The following is a 22,015-nucleotide window of genomic DNA, read 5'->3' as shown; positions in this document are numbered from 1 at the left end:
TCTCTCTCTCTCCCTCTCTCTCTCTCTTTCTTTCTTTCTTTCACCAGAGAGGGACAGATTGAGAGAGAAAGAAAAGGAAAGTGAGAAAGCAAGCCACCAGGTCCAGGACTCAAACCATGGTCAGCCAAGTGGGAGCCCAGTGCCACCTGCTGGTCCCACATAGCATTTTTTTTTCCTACTTCATTTTTGGTTGAACCAAGTTTTATATTTTAACTATTTATCTTCCTAGTTTAAATTACAATTTGCAGCAGAAATGTCTATCAACCCTTTTAATTTTTAATATTTAATTACTAATTTTTTAGCTTAAAATTCTTCTATTGGATGACTATTTTTTAAACTTTATTATTTATTCCATGACTGTGAGAGACAGACAGAGAGAAAAAAAAAAAGCATGCCTCAATGGGGAATGGTCACATCGCTATCCTTTTTCTTTTTTCCCCTCTATTTCTCTATCCCATCAAGGTTCTGGAAATTCAATACCTACGTACCCACTGGGGCCAGAATTCGAACAAGGTCAGCCATGTAGGATCTGGCTCCCTGTGCACAGTACTTAATCACTACCATATGGACCTGGCTCACTCAATAACTATTTTTTTTTTAATTTAACTTTATTTATTATGATTATCTTCCAGTTCGATCAGAGATCAAGAAAGCAAGCAGCCAGGTCCAGGACTTGAACCACGGTCAGTCATGTGGGAGTCCAGCGCCTTTAACCACCATGCCACCTGCTGGCCCCTCACTCAATAACTATTAATGGGGCAAAATCTGAGATTAAATTATTTAAAAAATATTTTAGAAATTTGCTTTTCTCCCATCGAACTAGAGAATAAAGTAGCAATCGCTTTATGATTATAAATAGCTACAAAACTGATATTTTGGATATTCATCCAGAAAAGTTCCCATAATTGTCTTGTCAGTATATAAAGACCTTTAAAAAGCGAGCACACGGCCACTGAGATTGACAGAATTTAATCAGCATGCACAATCGTCGAGGTTTTATCTTGTTTCCCACTCTTAGTATTACTTGTGCAAAAATAAATCACAGTCCAATTTTCAGTATGCCAAAGTACTATTAAAGCAGGATTAAATTTTCAAGTCAGCTAACTCTTGGTTCCATGTCTCCTGCTATTTTCAGAATAGAACACAGACGGACATTTATCTTTTGTCACTTTACCTTTCGGACATTACCCCGAGCTGTTAAAAGTCTATTTCACCTCAGTCAACAGTAACTAGCTTTCAATGTCATCCAGATCAGTTACCATGGTTATATTAAAAAAAAAAGAAAAAAATCTAGAAGAGAAAACCAACTCAATTCCAGAGGAACTACAAAGATTTACTCATTAAATCCAATTCCATAAACCACAGACCATACCATCTATTTCAGTAATTGTTACGATTCCTGGAATGGCAGCTTGATAATTATGAGAAATAATACATCTGTTTTTTAAATAAGCCAATGAAAAGCATAAAGAAAGAATCTTGGGCAATATCCCAAACTAACTGCTTTCATGTGTCCAATTAAAATATAGAATACTCTTTCCAAAAAGTATCATCAATTCTTTATTATGGTACTGAAAACAAGGACAGTATGAAAGATTGAAAACCAAAGGGTTGGCACCAGCATATGGCATAATGGTCATGTGGCTGGACTCCCACGTGGTCGACCACAGTTTGAGTCCTGGGCCCAGAGGCTTGGAACTCATGCTGGGTGCATGTGCCTACATGCCCAGGATCCTTAAAGGAGAATGGAGGAGAAGGGATAGCTGCATGACCAAACCTCCGCACCTCCCTCACCCCCTGTGGGGTTTACTTCTGGTTTTCTGTCTCTTTGGCAAGTGCACGCACCCTATAGCAAAAAAATCTCTTTCTGAAAAAAAAAAAAAAGAAAAGAAAACCAAAGGCTCCACCTTAGTCAATATTTTATTTTTGGGGGGAGAGGTTTTTGCTATAGGGCTTGTGTGCTCGCCAGAAAGACAGAGAAAGAGAAATAGAAAGCAAGAAATCAGCCCCTGGGGGGGATGGCCACGCCGCAACCCCTTCTCCTCCTTTCTCCTCTTGGGATCTTGAGCACGCATGCACGCGTGCCTGGCATGAGTTTAAACCACTGGGTCTGGGACTCGAACCACGGTCAACTACATGGGAGTCCAATGACATAGCTATTACACTAACTGCTGGTCCCTCAATATTTTCTTTTTAGAATTATTTTACTTAACTCTATTTATTATTATTATTATTTTGTAGTTTTGATCAGAGAGAGATGGGGGTGGGGGAAGGTGGGAAAGGAAACCACCAGGTCCATGGTTGGCCATGTCGGAGTCCAGCGCCTTTAACCACCATGTCACCTGTGGGCCCCATCTTGGTCAATATTTTCAGCAACGTTTTATTGTTTTTAGCAGGAAAAAAGTGCTAAACCTACAATAAACAATTATTACACACCAACCAGAATGACTAGGAGTGGAACAAAGGGGGCCGAGCGGCAGTGCAGTGGTAGCACAACCGGATCAATATGGGAAGGTCCTGGGTATACATCCTGAGATCTCCCTGAGCACATGCGTGCCCATGGCCTGGGTCAGCCGACACTCTGGCAGACTGAGGTATGAAGACACTGTTGGGATGCCCCCTGCCTTTCTGTATTCTCTATGCATCTGTCTCTCTCTCTCATAGAAAAAAATAAATGCATAAACTTTATTAAAAGTTTTTTCGGGACCAGCAGTTAGCATAATGGCTATGTCGCTGGACTCCCACGTAGTTGACCATGGTTCGAGTCCTGGACCCGGTGGCTTAAACTCATGTCGGGTACGTGTGCGTGCATGCCCAAGATCCCAAGAGGAGAATGGAGGAGAAGGGATTATGGTGTGGTCATCCCCCCTGGGGGGTGATTTCTCGCTTTCTGTCTCTCTGTCTCTCTCTGTCTGTCTGGCGAGCGCACATGCCCTATAGCAAAAACCTCTCAAAAAAAAAAAAAGTTTTTTTCACATGGAACTTGTGTGTGCATTTGAGAGAGAGAAAGAAAGAGACAGTGAGGAGCAACCTCTAAGGGATCTGGTGACACTATGATCCCATTTCTTCAGTGTTTTAGCTCATCAGGCTACTGGGCGTATATGTTCGTGCCCAGTACAGTTTTTGGCAAGTTTCAGACCAGTCCAGGGATCTGAACCAAGGTCAGTCATGTGTCTTCCAGCATTGCAGTGCAATACACTACCACCTAAGCTGGGCCAAAATGAATAAACTTTTTTAAGAAAATTAAAGGGCCAGCCAGTGGTGTGGTGATTAGGGCAGGTGGATCCCACATGGCTAACTGTGTGGTTTGAGTCCTGGGCCCGGCGGCTTGAAAAACATGCCAGGTTGATCTGTATGTATGCCCGAAATCCAGAGAGGAGAATGGAAGAAAAGGGATTATGGCATGGCCACTTCCCCTGGGGATGCTTTCTCATCACCCTTTTCTTCGTTGTTCTCTGGAGGAGATGCATACATACTCTACAGCAAAAAACTAAAAAAAAAAAAAAAAAAAGGAAAAAATGACAAAGATGCATAACAGTGGAAATATTCACACACCAAAGTTTGCGTTATCTAAGAAAGTTTGCATTATCTATGAAAGGTCAAGACTGCATTCTCCATGACCTAGCAATCTACCCTTGGGTATGTTTTACAGAAATGCATTATTTACACGCATAGAAAGATTCATAACAGTACTTTCTTTATTAAAGAATTATTTCATTTTATTTATAATTTTTTTTAAATTTGCTATAGATAGAGAGAGACAGAGAAAGAGAGAAAGCTGCCAGGTTTGGGATTCAAACCGTGGTCAGCAAAGTGGGAGTCCAGTGCCTCAACTACCAGGCCACCTGCTGACCCTAACGGTACTCCTTAAATAGGCCAAACAGAAAAAAAAAGTCCATGTACTATAGAATATATAAACAACTTCTAGTATGTTTATACAAAGCTATACTATTACAACAATGAAAATGCAAGAACATAAATAAATACCACAATATGCAGACTTAAGAATTATATGTATGACTTCAGGGCTGTTAGGTGACATGGTGGTTAAGGGCGCTGGAGTCCCACATGGCCAACTGCGGTTTGAGTCCCAGACCTGGTGGCTTGCTTTCTTACTTTTTCTCCCTCTCTCTCACTCTCTAGTCAAATTAAAAATAAATGAATAAAATTAAATAAAATAATTCTTATAAAAAAAAAGAATTACATGTATAATTTCATCAGACAAAAGCCAAAAACAGGCAAAAATAAACTACAGTGATAGAGCTACATGCTTGGCTAGTAAAACTAAAAAGCAAAGCTAGAAAGTAATTAGCAAGAATATCAGGACAGCGATTAGTTTAGGGGTAAGTGGGAGAAGTACTGATTGGGAGTGGGCACAAGGGAATCTCTGGAGGAACTGGCAACATTTTATGTTTAGATTTATGTGATAGGTACACAGCAGTATATGATAAATCACTGATTTTTTTCTGAAGTGGGATTTGCTTTAAAGGCATAAAAAAAAATAAAATAAACCACACTTCAGTGCTGGAATTGGGAACTCCAGGCCTGGGTCTATTTCCCTAGACCAATACAAGTGGGTTTTCTCCATCTGACTTTTGCTATCTCTAGGCACTTTCTATTTTCTGTCACTCAGAAGGCATCAGGTCTATTTTAACCTCAGCAGATTCTAGCGGAGATTCCAAAGATGCCACTCTTCTTTTCAAGCGCGGGCTGCCCACCGTGGGTTTTATAACGCCAGCAACGAGACGGCCAGGTGTCTCACTGTCACCTGACTTCTATGTCAGCAGCTATTCTCTAGATGATTCTTAGCAGCTTAAGCATGATTTGGAACCTTGTCCTTTGTATGATTTTATTAAAAGTGGAAAAGGTCCTGCTGTCGCCAGACAAGCTATTTTCAGTGTCTGCTATAATCTGTTTAAATAATCAAGAGTCTGGAAAACCACTGCTGCTTTGTGTATTTTGTATATCTTCACTACCTACCTATAACTGTGGGTTTCCCCCCCTTATTTGTAATAAAATATTTATAGTTTGAGAGAAATACGAAAGTTGAATATAAAAATCAAAAACAACATAATTTCATAAAATGAAAGAAACTGGGAGAGTTACGATTAAAAAAAATTTTTTTTTCTTTCAATGTGCTCTATATTGAAAAATGTAACAATGAAATCCGGGGGAACAAAATGAAGGAGAACTAGTCAGTTCTTGATGTGTTACTACTTAAAACAGAATCACCAACACTAACCGTAACAGGAAAACTGTCTGACATGGGACACCACCCAAACGGAGGTTTCCATAGCAGCTTCTCTGGCTTTACCTATCTATCAAACTTTTATATACCACGACTGGCCGACTTAACAACTATGATTCCCAACTGGGAAATGCAGCTGCCAATGAAAACTGCAATAGAAGGAATGGGAAAGAGGGCTTCCCATACATTTCAGATAGATAACAGCAGTTTCCTTCCTTCCTTTTCTTTCTTTCTTCCTTCTTTCAAGAATTTTTTTTTATTATCTTCATTTTTCAATTTTGACCAGAGAAGAGACAGCGAGAGAGAGAGAGAGAGAGCGCAAGAGCGCATACAAGCTGCTAGGTCTGAAACTCGAACTGTGGCCAGGCCATGTGGGAGTCCGGCGCCCTTAGCCACCATGCCACCAGCAAGACCCTTTTTTTTCTTTTTAAAGAAGAAGAAAGAAGTGACCTGATTAGCCAAAGTGGAGCAAGAAGTAGATACGATTAGGTCTGAGTTAAATTTCAGTAGACCCACTAGGTACAGCTGGTTACTCTGTACACAGTACAAAGCACCTGGCTCAGAGAGCGGGAGCAGAGATCCTGCCTGTTTACTGGGACTTCATCTTCCTGGATGAAGGCAAACCTGTTCCTTAGCACAAAAGTGCTCAATGGGCTTCCCTGGGCCCTTTCTCTGAATCACAAAAAGGTCTGACATGGGCTAGTGAAGGCCTTGACAGAAATCTGGGCTGGTAAGATGCAACTTGAATACAAAAGGGTCAAGGCAAGCAACAAGAATTTCCCTGATTTCTGGGACCCTAGCAATATTCACTATACTACTGGTCTCTATTTCTGAACCGATTTTCTAAGCAAAAATTTATCATGACTTTCCTGACAGCCAAATATTTTGACTTCATATGTCACACCAGTAATGTGTCATTTTGTAATATCATTAAGCTCTTTGAAATTAAGATTATGAGCCTAACATGGGAGAAAACACTAAACCGAATTTCTCATATGTTGTGCAACTGGCACTCTGTGTATTTGGAGGTCTGAGTATACAAGTTAAGCCTGTAATTCATGTCACTCCCTAAAAATAAATCTTCAGGGAGTTTATCCTCTGACCACAGTGATTCTGCAGGAATGGGAGAGGACAAGGTCTTAGGAAATCAACTCTGGGCTGATATTTGTGCAAGACTGAGGTATTTCCTCTTGCTGCCAAGCATAGTCAATTTTTCTAAATGTTCCATCTGGCTGCTCACCAAAAAGAGAAGAATAACGTCTCTCTAGGTATACCTTACTGTTTTTTGTCTGCCAGAGAATTCCTGCAGTCAGTACTAGACTGGAAAAATTTCTAATTTTCCCTTAGAGGATGGCTCACTGACTCAATAAAATACTAACTATAAAGCAGCAGCAAGAAAAGTAGATAAAAGATTTCAACTAAAACAGCCACTCCAGAATCCCCTTCAAACGTCTAAATTAGATTTTGACTTCTTAGAATCCTCAGTGGCACCCTTTTGCCTAAAGGTGCCCTCATGATTCATCCCTGCCCACCCCTCTAGATTCATCTCTCATCACTCTTCTACATTTTGCTCTCAAGTTATAGCCCACAACTAGAAATTCTTTCTTTCTTTCTTTCTTTTTTAAGAGAGGTTTTTCTTATAGGGCACATGAGTTCACCAGAGACACAGAGAGGAACAGAGAGAGAGAAAGTGAGAAATCACCCCCTAACAGGTCAAAAAGATTGACCATGCTGCAATCCTTTCTCCTCCACTCTCCTCTCAGGACTTTTGGATACATACACACACAGGCCTGGTGTGAATTTTACAAGGGTCCAGGATTCAAACCGCGGTCTGCCATGTGAATCCAGTGCCTTAACCACCATGCTAACTGCTGGCCGCACAACTTGTAGTTTCTTAAACAGACTCCACTCTGCACCATGGTCCATGCTGTTCCTCCACATGGAATACCTCCTTACCTGTCTCCCAAGTGCACCAACCATCTTTCTTTAAGTATTACTTCGGCAAAGCCTTCTCTTGATCTCCCCTGTGAAAAACTGTATGCTTTTCTTTGGTGTTTCTATAGCACTTTATAAACATGTTCTTATGCACTTACTCCATTGTGCTACATAATTGTATAACACCTATTTCCAAACCTAGACTCTGTACCACCTAAAAGCAGAAATGAAATCTTTATTTTTGACTCTAGTGCCTTATATCGTATTTGACATATACTAGAAAATCAAATGTTGGCTAATAAATATTCTAGACCTAAGATTCTATGAGTTTATTCTATTTGAAAAATGAATTATGAAGAGGCCTAACACACATATCTGAAATATGCAAAGCAATGCTTCTAAGTTATAAAAATTTCTGGTTTATTTTTAAGGGCTAAATTTATTCCTCCACATCACTATAAAAGAATCTCAAAGTCCTATGCTTCAGCCAAGAAAACATTCATCATTCTTATGGCTTTAGAGTTGCTTGTTAATACTGCTATTACAAATAAATACTACTTGGGGCTAGCTGATAGCATGGTGGTTAAGGCGCAGGGCTTCCACATGGCCAACCATGGTCTGAGTCCCAAACCCAGCAGTTTGAAAATCACACTGGGCATGTGTGCATGTGTACCTAAAATCCCAGGAAGAGAATGGAGGAGAAGGGATTGCACCCTGAGGGATGATTTCTCATTTCTCTTACTATTTCTCTTTGTTTCTCTCTGGTGAACACACGTACACAAATAGATACACATATTACATACCACTCTTTACAGAAAATGAAGCCGAATTAAACTAAAATTGAGATTAATATATTTGAATGTTATTCATATAAACTATAGAACTAAATTACATTCCCCAAGAAATGATAAGCAACCTTCATTTGTTATTAATCAATTTATTTTTATTTTTAAATTACTTTTAATGTTTTAAGAATTATTTATCTTATTAATTATTATCATTATTTTAATTTGACCAGATAGAGAGAGAGAGAGGGAAAGTGAGAAAGCTAGTTGCCAGGTATGGGACTCAAACTGCAGTTGGCAATGTAGGAGTCTAGTGCTTTAAGCATCATTAAAGCTTTTTTGTTTTTTTTCTTTTTAAGAAATATTTTATTGAACTTTATTTATTTATTTATTCTAATTTGACCAGACAAGGACAGAGTGAGAGAGAGAGGGGGAAAACGAGAAAGCAAGCTGCCTGATCCACAGGTGGCATGGTAGAGCCCAATGTCCTTGACCACCATGCCACCTGCCAGCCTGTTTCTTTATTTTTTTAAGTTTTTGCTATAGGGTGCATGTATTCATTGGGGAGAGTGAGAGAGAGAGGCGGAAAGTGAAAAATCATCCCCAGAAAAAATAGACAACCCACAATCCCTTCTCCTCCATTCTCCTCTCAGGATATTGGGCACATATATACACGGACCTGGTGTATTTTTCAGGTTGCAGGTTCCGGGACTTCAACCACACTGTTGGCCATGTGGAATTCAGTGTCTTAACCAACACACCACCTGCTGGCCCCCTTGCTGTTCATTTTTATTACCATATTCGACCAATCTCTCAGTTGTTGAGGTCAGTTAAAATTTAATTTTTACAAAAAATAATTCAGATACGAACCAGAAGATGGCATAATAGTTATGTTGCTGGACTCTCATGTAGTTGACTGTAGTTCAAGTCCCAGACTCAGTGGCTTAAAACTCAAGCTGGGTGTGTGTGCATGTGTGCCCAAAATCCCGAAAGGAGAATGGAGAAGGAATTACGGTGAGATCAGGTGTGATCATCCCCCTGGGAGGGTGATGTCTCACTTTGTCTCTCTATGCTCTGGTGAGCACACAAACCCTATAGCAAAAATGTTTCTAAAAAAAAAAAAAAAAAAAAAAAAAATTTTTTTTTTTTTTTCTTTTTTTTTATTTTTTCTTCATTTTATTTATTTATTTATTTTTTTAGAAATTTTTGCTATAGGGTGAATGCACTCATCAGAGAGATAGACAGACAGAAAGTAAGAAATCATCCCCCAGGGAGGATGGCCATGCTGCAATCCCTTCTCCTCCATTCTCCTCTTGGGATCTTGGGCACGCACGCACACATGTGCCCAGCATGACTTTCAAGTTGCCGGGTCCAGGACTCAAACCGTGGTCTACTACGTGGGAGTCCAGCAACGTAACCATTAGGCCATCTGCTATTTCCCAGATAACACAAATTTCTATTTACTGTAAAAGATATAAATATGCACTTTTATTGTGTGATATTTGATATATATATAAAATTATATGCATAGTATAGATGCATATTTAGAATCAAAATAATAAAATACATTTATGACTCTTACTCGTTCATAGCTACTTTTCAAAGCTTACAAGATTCTTTACTTAAGGAAAAATAATATAATCCTGTAGAAAAATACTGTACATATTTTCTTCTTCCTTGATGTAATATTTGAGTCACAAAATGAATTTCAGGAATATTTAGATATTTCAGCAAAAATTAGTGGAAGACTGAACCAAAAAAAGAATTTCCCCACATGTCCTAAGCTGGATCTGCTTACTTTCAGGTTCTTATCTGAGGCTCTTAAACAAGCTGCTGGCACTTCAGTTAGGAGGTATGGGAAAGGTTAGCGGTAGGGAGGGAAAGTGCAAAGAAAGATTTCTACTTGGGGTCCTTGTGAAACGGCTCGGATTGCGGAATATACTTGCCTATATTGCTTTCTAATTGCTTCATAAGAATGTCTTAATTGGCCAATCAGACCACAAGCACCCTGGAGATGATAGTCCTTATTTCATCCTCATTTCATAACACACGAGGCACACAGTAAACACGTAAATATTTACAAAGTGCTTTTTCAGCGTATTTGCCTCGGCCATCTGCATGCGTGTCTCTGCCATTAATGCTGCTTTTTCTTCCCGGAGCTCTCTAGCGAAAGGAATACCGTCTTTGATTCTGTGTAGTGGGCCACTAACTGGCAGTCTCCTGTTCTGCATGGCTCTCTTCAGGAGTGAAAAGCCTATAAAAATTGGCCTGGCAGTGGTGGGTGCAAGCAAGAGGGCACCACTGTGTGGCAACCTCAGTTTTGGAGGCCTGAGTTCTGTTTCTAGCCCTACCTAAGCAAGATGGGCATGGTGGTATACTCCTATGGTCCTAGATGGGGTTGGGGCAGGAAGACTGTGACAGTAACAAGACCTTGTCAAAAATGCCTATTTCTCTCAATTCCTCCCACTCTCTCTCTCCAAAAAAAGGAAGACTATAGAAGCACCAAGAAGGGCCAGCCGGTGGCCTGGTGGTTAAAGCAGCTGGATCCCACATGGCTGACTGCATGATTTGAGTCTTGTACCTGATGGCTTGAAAAACATGCCAGGCATGTGAGAGTACATGCCCAAAATCCTGAGAGGAGTATGAAAAAGAAGGAATTGCAGTGTGGCCATCCCTCCGAGGGGCGATTTCTCATTCTCTCTCTCTCTCATTCTCTGTCTCTCTGAACAATGCACATGCCCTACAGCAAACTAAAAAAGAAAAAGAAAAAAATCCCAAGAAGGATTTTCATGAAACTTGATAAACTGTTCTGAACTTCAGATGGAAAAGCAAAGGGCTAAGAATAGTCAGGATAAGTCTTAAAAAAGAACACATTTAATGGACTCCCCCTGCCAGGAGTCAAGAATTTTATAAAGCTATATAAAGCTACAGTAATCAAGACATGGTAAAACCAGTGCAAGAACAAACAAATGGGCAAACTGAACAAAATACAGAGCCCAGGAAAGACACGTGTACGAGGAAAATTGACATATGACAGGAGCGGGAGGCATTCTGAATCAGTGAGAAAGGATATATTGTGCAATAAACAGTGCTGTGGCAACTAGCTATGGAAATGTTAAAAATAAAACAACACGCATTTAAAAAAATCTACTTCTGGGACCAGCAGTTGGCATAAAGGTTATGACACTGGACTCTATATAGTGGACCATGGTTCGAGTCCTGGACCCAGTGGCTTAAACTTATGCCAAGCGCGTGTGCATGCGTGCCCAAGACCCTGAGAGGAGAATGGATAACCATTTCTCACAGGGCGTTTTCTCACTTTTCCTCTCTCTGTTTCTCTCTCCGGTGAGTGCAGGTGCCTGCTGGAAAAATTAAAAAAAAATAAAAGAACAAAAGAGAAAAAAAATTACAAGTTTATTTTGGAGCAAAAAAAAAAAAAAGAAATTTTGAAATTCATGCAGTTTTTTCATAACATACATTTTTGATGAACTTTTAAAAGGCTCATATGTGTTATATGTATTTTTGTATGTATATGTTATATGTATACAGATGTACATAATGCAGATATGTATATATACACACACATCACACACAGTGCATGTACACATACTTTAAATGTTGGATGCAACCCACTAAACTGATTCTACGACCACTAATGGTCATTACCATCAATTAAAATATATATCTTAGAGAAACACCTGCAAATGTGCACAAGAAAACACATGTAAGAATATTTACTGGAACATAATCTATACATGTATGAAAGAGTAAGTACAGCTTTATGGTAAACACTAAAGTAAAAACCTCTGAAGAAAGAGTTTAAGAGTGTGAGAAACAGAATCAGGGAAACACTCCTAAGTTCTTTCAACTGTATCTGTAATAATACATGTCTTTTTAAAAAAAGAATCATTTTATCTAATTTTATTCATTACTATTTTTAAAAATTTGACCAGGTAAATAGAGGGGGGGACCCGAAAGAGACAGACAGACAGAGAGAGAGAGAAAGGAAAAGTGAGAAAGTGTCTCCAGGTCTGGGACTCAAACCGTGGTGACCCATGTGGGAGTTCAGTGCCCTTAACCACTATGCCATTTCCTGGTCCCATAAGATATGTCTTTTCCTAACAAATCTGAAGCTTATTTGACAAAATCCTAGTATTCCATAAAATCTTTAACAATATATATCTTTCTTTATGTTTGGCCTTTCATTTTGTAGAAAAGGAAAAAGGACTGGAATGTAAAATATATATATATATTATTACCACCAAGAAACATTTGGTATTTCCTCTAGAGAGGAAAGAACTAAAAATAGCAATAGGCTTTATAATTTAGAGAAACAGAATTCCTGGAAGCAGCATTGTAACTATTCAGCTATTTTCTACGTAAAAATGCGTCGTGACTTTTCCAACAACCCAATATAAGTTTGAGGCTTAAATGAAAATAGATGTAAACAATATGTTTTCCTCATATCCTTTAACAAAATTAATTTTGGTTAAAATTTTACTTCACTGAAAATAAAGATCCATATTTAATAATAAACAGAAATTCTAACACTAAGTTATTTACACATATTGCAGAGGATCGTAATGTCACCCACTGTACCTATCTGCCCATCCATATTTCTATCACTCAAATATTACCTGAAGTGCCTCTTAAGCAGAAGTAAATGCACATGAGAATCACGTGCTAATCACGTGCTAAATTCTGGAATATATTTCAACCCCAAAGAGTCATCTTCCGTAGGACTGGAGTGAAGCCAAGGAATCCATGTTGCTTAAAAGCTACAGGGACCAGCAGATGGCATAATGGTTATGTGGCTGGACTCCTGCGTGGCTGGACACAGTTCAAGTCCCGGACCTGGAGGCTTGAAACTCACACCGGGTATGTGTGCATGTATGTCCAAAATACCAAGGGGAGAATGGAGGAGAAGGGATTGTGGCATGGCCATTTTCCTGGGGGTGATTTCTCGCTTTCTGTCTCTATCTCTCTGTGTCTCTGGTGAGTACAAGTGCCCTAGAGCAAAAAAAAATCTCAAAGGAAAAAAAAGCTAAAAAAGGTGGTTCTTGACAACGTCTCAATAAATCTCACAGAACCTACCAGTAACTATACTATAATCATCACACAGTATCAAGCACTGAAAAGACGAAATAGATAAATATGCTTTCTGCTCGTAAGGATATTAAGGTGTAGTATTAAGACATGTAATATGTACATAAATGATTATAATTTACTGTCAAAAGAAATCAAAGCCATTGAGGAAAACCATTAAACTTCTCCTACCTTCATATTTCATATGAAACTGTTTTTTTTTTTCTTTTTTTTAGAATGCTCTAATTTAGGGGCCAGCAGGTGGTGTGGTGGTTAAGAGTGCAGGACTTCCCATGGCTGACTGTTTCACGTCCCGGACCTGGCAGCTTGCTTTCTTACTTTCCCTCTCTCACTCTGTCCCTCTCTGGTCAAATTAAAATAAATAAATAAATAAAGTTAAATAAAATAATTATCTTTTTAAATTTTTTTTTTTTTGAATTTTGATCAAAGAGAGAAAGAGAAGGAAAGTGAGAGGAATCCATCAGGACCGGGACTTGAACTGTGGTCAGTCATGTGGAAATACAGTGCCTTACCTACCACACGACCTTCTAGCCTACTCCATCCTCCATCCTCCAAGAATCATACTAGTTTTACTTTTTTAAAAAAATAGATTTTTGCCACTGTGTTTGTGTGTGTGCTCGCCAGAGAGAGGGAAAGTGAGAAATCACCATCCAGGGAGAATGGCAACATTTGGGCACACGCACATGCACTTGGTGTGGGTTTTAAACTGCTAGACCTGGGACTTGAACCATGGTTAGCTATGTGGGAATCCAGTGCCTTAACTACCATGTCCCAACTGGTCCCTTAGTTTTTTTTTTTTTCTTTTAAAGAATGATTTTATTTAACTTTATTTATTTATTTATTTAAATTTGACCAGAAAGGGATAGAGTGAGAGAAAGAGAGAGAGAGGGAGAAAGAAAGTGAGAAAGCAAGCTGCCAGGTCTAGGACTCAAACCGTGGTCACCCATGTGGGAGTTCAGTGTCCTTATTAACCACCATGCCACCTGCTGGTACCTAGTTTTACATTTTGAGTTGTTCCCTTCACCTCTTCAGTTGCTTTCCCCTAGGATAGGAGTAACGTAGTTAATGCTGAGAACCTAACTGACATTAAGCAGACAGAGGAAAATGAGTGAAAGTCACTATTCACTGCATGGCTCTTGGTGCACACTTGTTCTCTTGCTTTTTAGACCTTCTAGAACAAGGTCTGGGTCTGCAAATCCACCACTTTTGTGCTGGCTCTCACTTTCCTGAGCTCAAGAAGTATTGGCAGGCATTGTAAGGCAGGCAGGGAATCCCTAAGCAGCTGGCTGGGAACATGCGTTAGGAATTTGTTCAACATTCTTAGTTCTCCAGAGAATTTTTTGGGAAGGGAGGAAGTTGTAGCCAGTTTTACCACATTGTTTGATCCAACTATGAAGGAAAGAATCAGTTCAAAGTAAGATGATTTTTTTTCTTTCTTAAGAGAAATTTTTGCTATAGGGAGTGTGTGTGCACCTGAGACAGAGAGGAAGAAATCACCTCCTAGTGGGAGTGGTCATGCCGCAATCCCTTCTCCTCCATTCTCCTCTTGGGATTTTGGGTACACATGCACACATACCTGGTGTGAGTTTTAGGCCACCAGGTCCAGGACTCGAACCGCAGTCAACTATATGGGAGTCCAGCAACCTAACCATTATACAATGTGTTGGTTCCAAAGTAAGGCTAATATTATGTTAAAATTTAAAAAGTCAATGATTAAAAAACACTGGCTCTGTTTGTGTTCTATTCAGAACCAGAAAGAGACAGATGAGTCTTTCAACAGTACCCTGAAGACCAATGATGCCATTTTCAAGAACAAAGAAAGGTTCCTTAATGAGAGGTTTCCTTTGGCTTGAAAAGCAGATATGAATACACAGAATTAGCAGCTTTGAGCAGTTATATTCCATAAGGAGCAAAACAGTTCAGGATATGTTGAGCTATGCAAAAGAAACGACATCGGTAAACAGATGAAAAAAGGAAAACATGGAAAATTCACTAAAAATGTGGAGTCAATTCTGTAACTTAAATTTTAGAGCAGAATTTCAGTGCTGGAAGATACTGCTCAGTTTGGCTAGAGTATAGGAGAAGTGGGTGTAAAACAGGTAGAGTATTGGTCCTGGGAGTGACAAAATGAGAGCTCTACAACGAGAGCCAGGAACCAGACAGAGACTTACGCAGCGGGGAGAGAGACGGAGGGAGGGGACTCCACTGGGAGCTGGTTAAACTCGCATGAAACAGGAGTGCAGAGAAAGGAAAAGAGGAAAAGTGGGTGAAAGCTGTGTTATGAAGCAGCATTGCCAGAATTTACTAAGTAGTTGGACATGTTGGCAAGAGGAAGTAATTCACTATCACTTTTTGCTCTCTTCCTAGGCATGGTAAGATGAGGAAAAAGCCCATAACCACAGTTACATCTAAAGTAACTACTTCTGTAGACCCTTCAGAGGATATCTTTCTAAAAGAGAGGAAAAGTATTTATAAAGAAATTTTACTTCCTCTAATAAATATTGATAACTTTATCTTATTATTTTAGACAGATTTTTGCTATAGGGCACGTATGCTCACTGAGAGACAAACAACAGAGAGACAGAAAGCAAGAAATCAGCTTCCGGGTGTTGTAAGCCACGTATCTGGGACTTGAACTGTGGTCGACTATGGTGGGAGTCCAGCGATGTAACCATTACGCCACTTGCTGGTACCATTAACTTTATTTTTTTGTTTAAAAAAATTTTTAATGTTTTTGGCATAGGGTGCATGCACTCACCAGAGAGAGAGAGTGAGAGAGTAAGTGAAAATTTACCCCCACAAGGCGGATAGCCATGCCACAATCTCTTCTCTTCCATTCTCCTCCTGAGATTTTGGGTACATGTGTACATGTGCCCTGCATGATTTTCAAGCCACCAGGTCCAGGATTCAAACCACAGTCAGCCATGTGTGAGTCTGGTGTCTTAACTACACCACCACCTGTCTGCCCCCCAAATAAATAACTTGAAACTTGGCTTAAATACCCTAGTTTAATAAATGTAAATGTATGTTATTTACTAGACAATGACAAAGTTTAAATGAATTCCTGGGGAAAAATGAACATTATCTAGAGAATATGACTGAATTACACTAAAATAAGTGATGAACATGTGACATGTACCTACCTGCAACCATGCAACTTTAAAAAAAATTATTTATTTAATTTTATCATATATTATTGTTTTTTTAATTTGACCAAAGAGACAGAGAGAGAGAAGGGGAAAGTGAGAAAGAAAGCCACCAGGACTGGGACTCGAACTGCAGTCGACCATATGGGAGTCCAGCATCTTAAAAACCATACCACCAGCTAGTCCTCAACTATGCAACTTTATCTTATGAAAGGCCCCTTTAAACTGTTGGAATATTATTACATAGACCAGTCATTGGTGTAAAGGTTATGTCACTGGACTCCCACTGGTTGACCGTGGTTCGAATCCCAGACCCAGTGGCTTAAAACTCATCCCAGGCATGTGTGTGTGTGTGCTGAAAATCCAAAGAGAAGAAGGGACTGTGGCATGGGAGAGAGAAGGGAGAGAAGAGAGAAGGGACTGTGGCATGGCCAACCCCCTGTGGGGGGGAGGGCGGTGATTTCTCACTTTCTGTCTCTGTCTCTCTCTGGTGAGTACATGTGCCCTATAGCAAAATAACCCCCTCCCAAAAAAATATATAATTATAATAATGAATAGATGCTTATCATGTGCCTATGCTAAGTATAATACATGTTATCTCATTTAATCTCCATAATTCTCTTAGGTTGATCCTAATATAGTCCTACATTTTATAGATAAGAAGCTGAATCTAGGGGACCAGCAGGTGGTGTGCTGGCTAATGCGCTGGACACTCCCACATGGCTGACCACAGTCTGAGTCCCAAACCTGGAGGCTTGCTTTCTCACTTTCCCTCTTTGTTTGTTTGTTTGTTTTTGGAGAGGTTTTTGCTATAGGGCGTGTGCGCTCGCCTCATGCGCTCGCCAGACAGAAACAGACAGAGAGACAGGAAGTGAGAAATCACCCCCCAGAGGGGATGGCCACGCCGCAATCCCTTCTCCTCCATTCTCCTCTCGGGATCTTGGGCACGCACACACATGCGCCCAGCGTGAGTTTTCAGCCACCAGGTCCGGGACGCGAACCGTGGTGGACTACATGGGAGTCCAGTGACATAGCCATTATGCGAACTGCTGGTCCCTCCCTTTCCCTCTTTCTGTGTGTGTGTGTGTGTGTGTGTGTGTGTGTCTCTGGTCAAATTAAAATAAATGAATGAATAAATAAAATTAAATAAAAACTAGTTATTTTTAAAAGTGGGGAAAAAAGCTGAATCTAAGAAAACTCAAGGCTTAGAAAAAGTCTCATAGGTAGAAAAGTCAGGATTTGAACCCATGTTTATTTGATTTCAAAGCCCATGCTCTTATCTACTAAACCAAACTGTCTACAATTGAAATCTTATTGGAGTTTTGGGTGCTCCTTCAAAAATTACAATAACAAAATTATAATTTAAAAAATTACAATTAGTAATCCCCCCCGAACAGAAACTCCAAATAAATGTAATTATTTCTGGATGTCATTAGCTAGAACTTGATCACTAATGGAAACTTACACTAATGTTATTTTAAGTCATCTGTGAAGAACCTCCATGCTCCTACTTTGAGCTACAGTAGCAGGTGTACATAAAACATGCCAGAAAAAGCGGTGACCTAAATTTAACTCCCAAGGCTACAAACAGCGCAGAATGGCATTTATGAGTCATAGGCATCTGAAATGTAGATAAAACGCACTGCCCTCTAGTGATTTCAACACCTCACATTTAACACTAACCTCTCTCAAAAGGGAATAAGGACATTTTTTTTCATTATGACCGAACTGATGCAACTCTTCATTTAATTTGCACGTGGCTGCCTGACTCTCATAAGAAAAGGCATAGGACAAATAACTATCGTTTAAGCCACTGTTGCTTAAAAATATGCCCACTAACGACTCACTAATTCAGAATAGTTAAGGAAATGCCAGGATCGACGATGGCAAAAATGAAAACTACAGGTTATGCAGTGGTAACATTTTATGGGAAGAACTAATTACTTAAAACGTAACTCAGGAGCAATGTGAAGAAGAGGTGAGACTGACCTCCAGACCAACCAAAGCCTCTGAGCCACTGCACTCCCAGGTGTCCAGTGCCTACATGCTGCCTGCGTCCCCACCATGCCTAGGAGAAAGGCCGAAGGCAAGAAGGTGACGCTAAAGGAGATAAAGTGAAGGCGAAAGATGAACCACAGAGAAGATCTGCAAGGTAGCCTGGGAAACCTGCTCCTCCAGAGCCAGAGCCCAGGCCTAAAGAGGACTGTGAAAAAGGGAGAAAAGGTACCCAAAGGGAAAAGGGAAAAGCTGATGGTGGCAAGGATGGGAATAACCCTGCTGAAGATGGAGATGCCAAAACAGACCAGCACAAAAAGCTGAAGGTGCTGGAGGTGCCAGATAAAGTGTGTACATTTTTTTTTTCTTTGAGAGAGATTTTTGCTACGGGGCACAGGCACTCACAGAGAGACAGAGACGGAGAGGGAGAAAGTGAGAATCACCCCCTGGGGGGATGGCCACACCACAGTCTCTTCTCCTCCATTCTCCTCTTGGGACTTTGGGCACTCACGCATGTGTATGCATCATGATTTTCTAGCTGCAGGTCCAGAACTCGAACTGTGATTGGCCATGTGTGAGTGTGGCGCCTTAACAACTACGCCACCTGGTGGCTCCCAGTGTGTACATTTCTGTCACTATACAAGTTTATCAAGTTTTATAAAAATGCAGAATTTTGTTTTATTTATTTTTAAAAATATTTTATTTTATTCATTGTCATTATTTTATTTTATTTTTAAAAAGTTGACCAGAAAGAGACAGAGGAAAGTGAGAAAGCAAACTGCCAGGTCCAGGACTCAAACTACAGTCAGCCATGTGTGAGTCCAGCCGCCTTAACTACTATGCCACCTGCTGGCATCCTTGCCTATTTTTTTTAAAGCTATGCTGTTAGTAAACACAGCACTTCATTGTTTTGGGGAAGGGGCATTTGTCACTAAAAGAATGTCTCCAAAGCTTGATTGATTTGGGAGACATCTTTCCCTTCTAGTTTTGAGAGATTTCCTTGTGGCTCCCAGAGGATGGATTCCCTGACACTGACACAGATGGTCACAGAATTGGTTTTTATGTCCTGTTGCTTTATGTCTACTTTGACACAGACTTACTTCCCTTAAACCAGAGACCTGTTGAGACCTGACTGCAAAAAACTGGTTACCAGTATGCCAGTGAATCTGGACTTCCCAATGACATTGGAGTAGCGTCCCTCAAAAAACAGCCTTCCCGGGACCAGCAGTTGGCGTAACGGCTATGTCGCTGGACTCCCATGTAGCCAGCCGACCGCGGTTCACGTCCCAGACCTGGTGGCTTAAACTCACGCTGGGCACGTATGCGTGCATGCCCAAGATCCCGAGAGGAGAATGGAGGAGAAAGGATTGCGGCGTGGCTGTCCCCCCTAGAGGGTGATGTCTCGCTTTCTGTCTCTCTGTCTCACGCTGTCTTTCTGGCGAGCGCACGCGCCTTACAGCAAAAACCTCTACAAAAAAAACCCAAAAAACAAAACAACAAAAAAAACAGCCTTCCCTATCTCCGATTAATTATGCCATCATTATTTCCCAAAAGTTAGGGTCAGCTTGTGAAAAGTTGTGAAACAACATGTTAAATGTGAAACGTCAACCCTCACTCTAAACCTCCCCTGTTCAGATGAAGACTTCAATGGGTTTTTTTGATTTGGTTAATCCACTGAAGAAGGAACTTTTTTTTTTTTTAATTTGCTATAGATTGTGTGTGCTTGCTGGGGAGAGACAGAGAGAGACAAAGAGAGGGAAGGAGAGAAACCAACCACCCCTCAGTGGGGATGGACACACTGCAATCCATTCTCTTTCATTCTCTTCCCAGGATTTGGGATACATTTGCACATGCACCTAGCATGATTTTCAAGCCATAAGGTCTGAGACTGAAACCATGCGGTTCACCTTGTGGAACCTAGCTGCCTTAACTTCCATGCCAATGCTGACCCCATGTACACACAGTTTATAATTTACCATGCCCACCTGCTTTGAAATTAAGTGATTCTTTTCTTCTTTTTAGAGGTTTATGCCTCAGGGCATGTATGCTAGCCAGAGGGAAACAGGGATGAAGACAATGAGAGGGAAAGTGAAAACATCCCTCAGGGGAGATGGCCACACCACAAACCCTTCTCATTCCATTCTCCTCCCGGGATCTTGTACATGAGCACAGAATGAGTTTCAAGCCACTGGATCCAGGCCTTGAACTGTGGTCGGCCATGTGGGAATCTGCATTATAACCACTATGCCATCTGTTTGCCCCAAAAGTAAGTGATTCTTAAAGAAATTTTTTAAATGGGGGAGACTTACATTACCATTTTTAGCATAAAACGCTATTTTGCATTATGTCAAATTCATGAAAATCTACTAAAGCTTAGCTTAACAGCAAGCATATTTTCCACTACTTTATTAAAGAATAATTTACATACCATAAAATCCCCCCATTTTAAATGTATAATTCAATGAGATTTAGGTGTTTTAGATTCTTGCCAGGCCCAGCTGTGCTAGGTTGTGCTGGTTGACACTGCTGCTTTGGCAGGTGAGGCCACATGGGAGGCCCGGGTTTGACTCCTAGTCCACCCTAAAAGCTGGGTGTTGGTGGTGTATATCTGCAGTTCCTGCAGCTCTGGAGAGTGAAGCAGGACAATGACAAGCTTGTGGCTATGTGTGCAAAAGGGCGAGATCTTGTACGAAAAAGCTGGGCATGCTGGCACGCACCTGTAGTGCTAGAGTTTCTGAGGGCTGACGTAGGAGGATTACAAAATGCCAAGACACAGCCTAAAAAAAAAAACGTAGGCAGAGCACCTCTTAGCCCAAGAATATACTTCCCCTTCCCAAAGGCCCATTCGAAGTGACAGAAACAAAAAAATTTAAAAATCAATAGAGAAAATAATATCGTGAAATGTAAAGAGTATCAGTGAACCAGAAATTTTAAAGATTATCCTGTAATAGGTGGATATAAGATCAGGTAGGTAGAATAGGAACCAAAAAACATAACCTCATATTCTAGAGCTAAAATGATAGTCTTAAGAGTGTCTCAGGGAAGTTTCAAATGGGGGCTATCAGGTGGCATGCTAGTTAGGGTGCTGGACCACAGTTGTTTGAGGCTTGCTTTCTCACTTTCCCTTTCTCTCTCTCTCTGGTTCCCTCCAGTCAAATTACAACAATAATAACAAGTAAAATGAAATAAAATAATTCTTAAAAAAAAAAAAAAAGTAAGGACTCTCTGTCCCTCTCCAACAAGCATAAACTCTCCCCGGCAAGTATATATGTCTTAGAGCAAATTAAAAAAATATATATATATATCCATTTATAGTTCCAAATTAGAAGAAATGGGAACCTAAAGCAGACCCTCTAGGGCAGTACCTGAGAAACTTTTATGTTTTTATTTTATTTTTTAAGAATTATTGTATTTAACTTTATTTATTTATTTACTTACTTAACTTACTTACATTTATCTAGAAAGGGACAGAGAGAGAGAGAGAGAGAAAGAGAGAGAGAGAGAAAGTGTGAAAGCAAGCCACCAGGTTCAGGACTTGAAATGTGGTCAGCCATGTGGGAGTTCAATGCCCTTAACCACCACGCCACCTGTCGGCTCCCTGAGAAACGTTTATGACGGGAAGAAATCAGAGTAGATCCCACCAACCTCTAAGAAAGGTACAGAAAAGAAGAGGAGCTTTGGGCATGCCACACAGAACCAAAGCTAGGGTATGTATTACACGACTAAAAGAACAAGATCTACACCCACACGATACCGATCAGGATGATCGTAATGCTGGAACAACAAGAAGATGGAAGAGC

The 22,015-nt window shown here is 40.3% G+C and overlaps 1 protein-coding gene and 1 pseudogene across 4 annotated transcripts in view; one reads left to right on the top strand and one right to left on the bottom strand.

The window, feature by feature from the left end:
• Positions 1 to 22,015, bottom strand: part of MIGA1 (mitoguardin 1) — a 77,746-nt gene that overhangs the window by 32,659 nt on the left and 23,072 nt on the right. The window lies entirely within an intron of this gene.
• Positions 18,104 to 18,561, top strand: LOC102490711 (non-histone chromosomal protein HMG-17 pseudogene; annotated as a pseudogene).

This window comes from Tupaia chinensis, unplaced genomic scaffold (assembly GCF_000334495.1).
Source record: "Tupaia chinensis unplaced genomic scaffold, TupChi_1.0 Scaffold000164_1, whole genome shotgun sequence".
NCBI lineage: Eukaryota > Metazoa > Chordata > Mammalia > Scandentia > Tupaiidae > Tupaia > Tupaia belangeri.
Note: the sequence above shows the minus strand (reverse complement) of the source record. Positions and strands in the feature narration are given on the sequence as shown.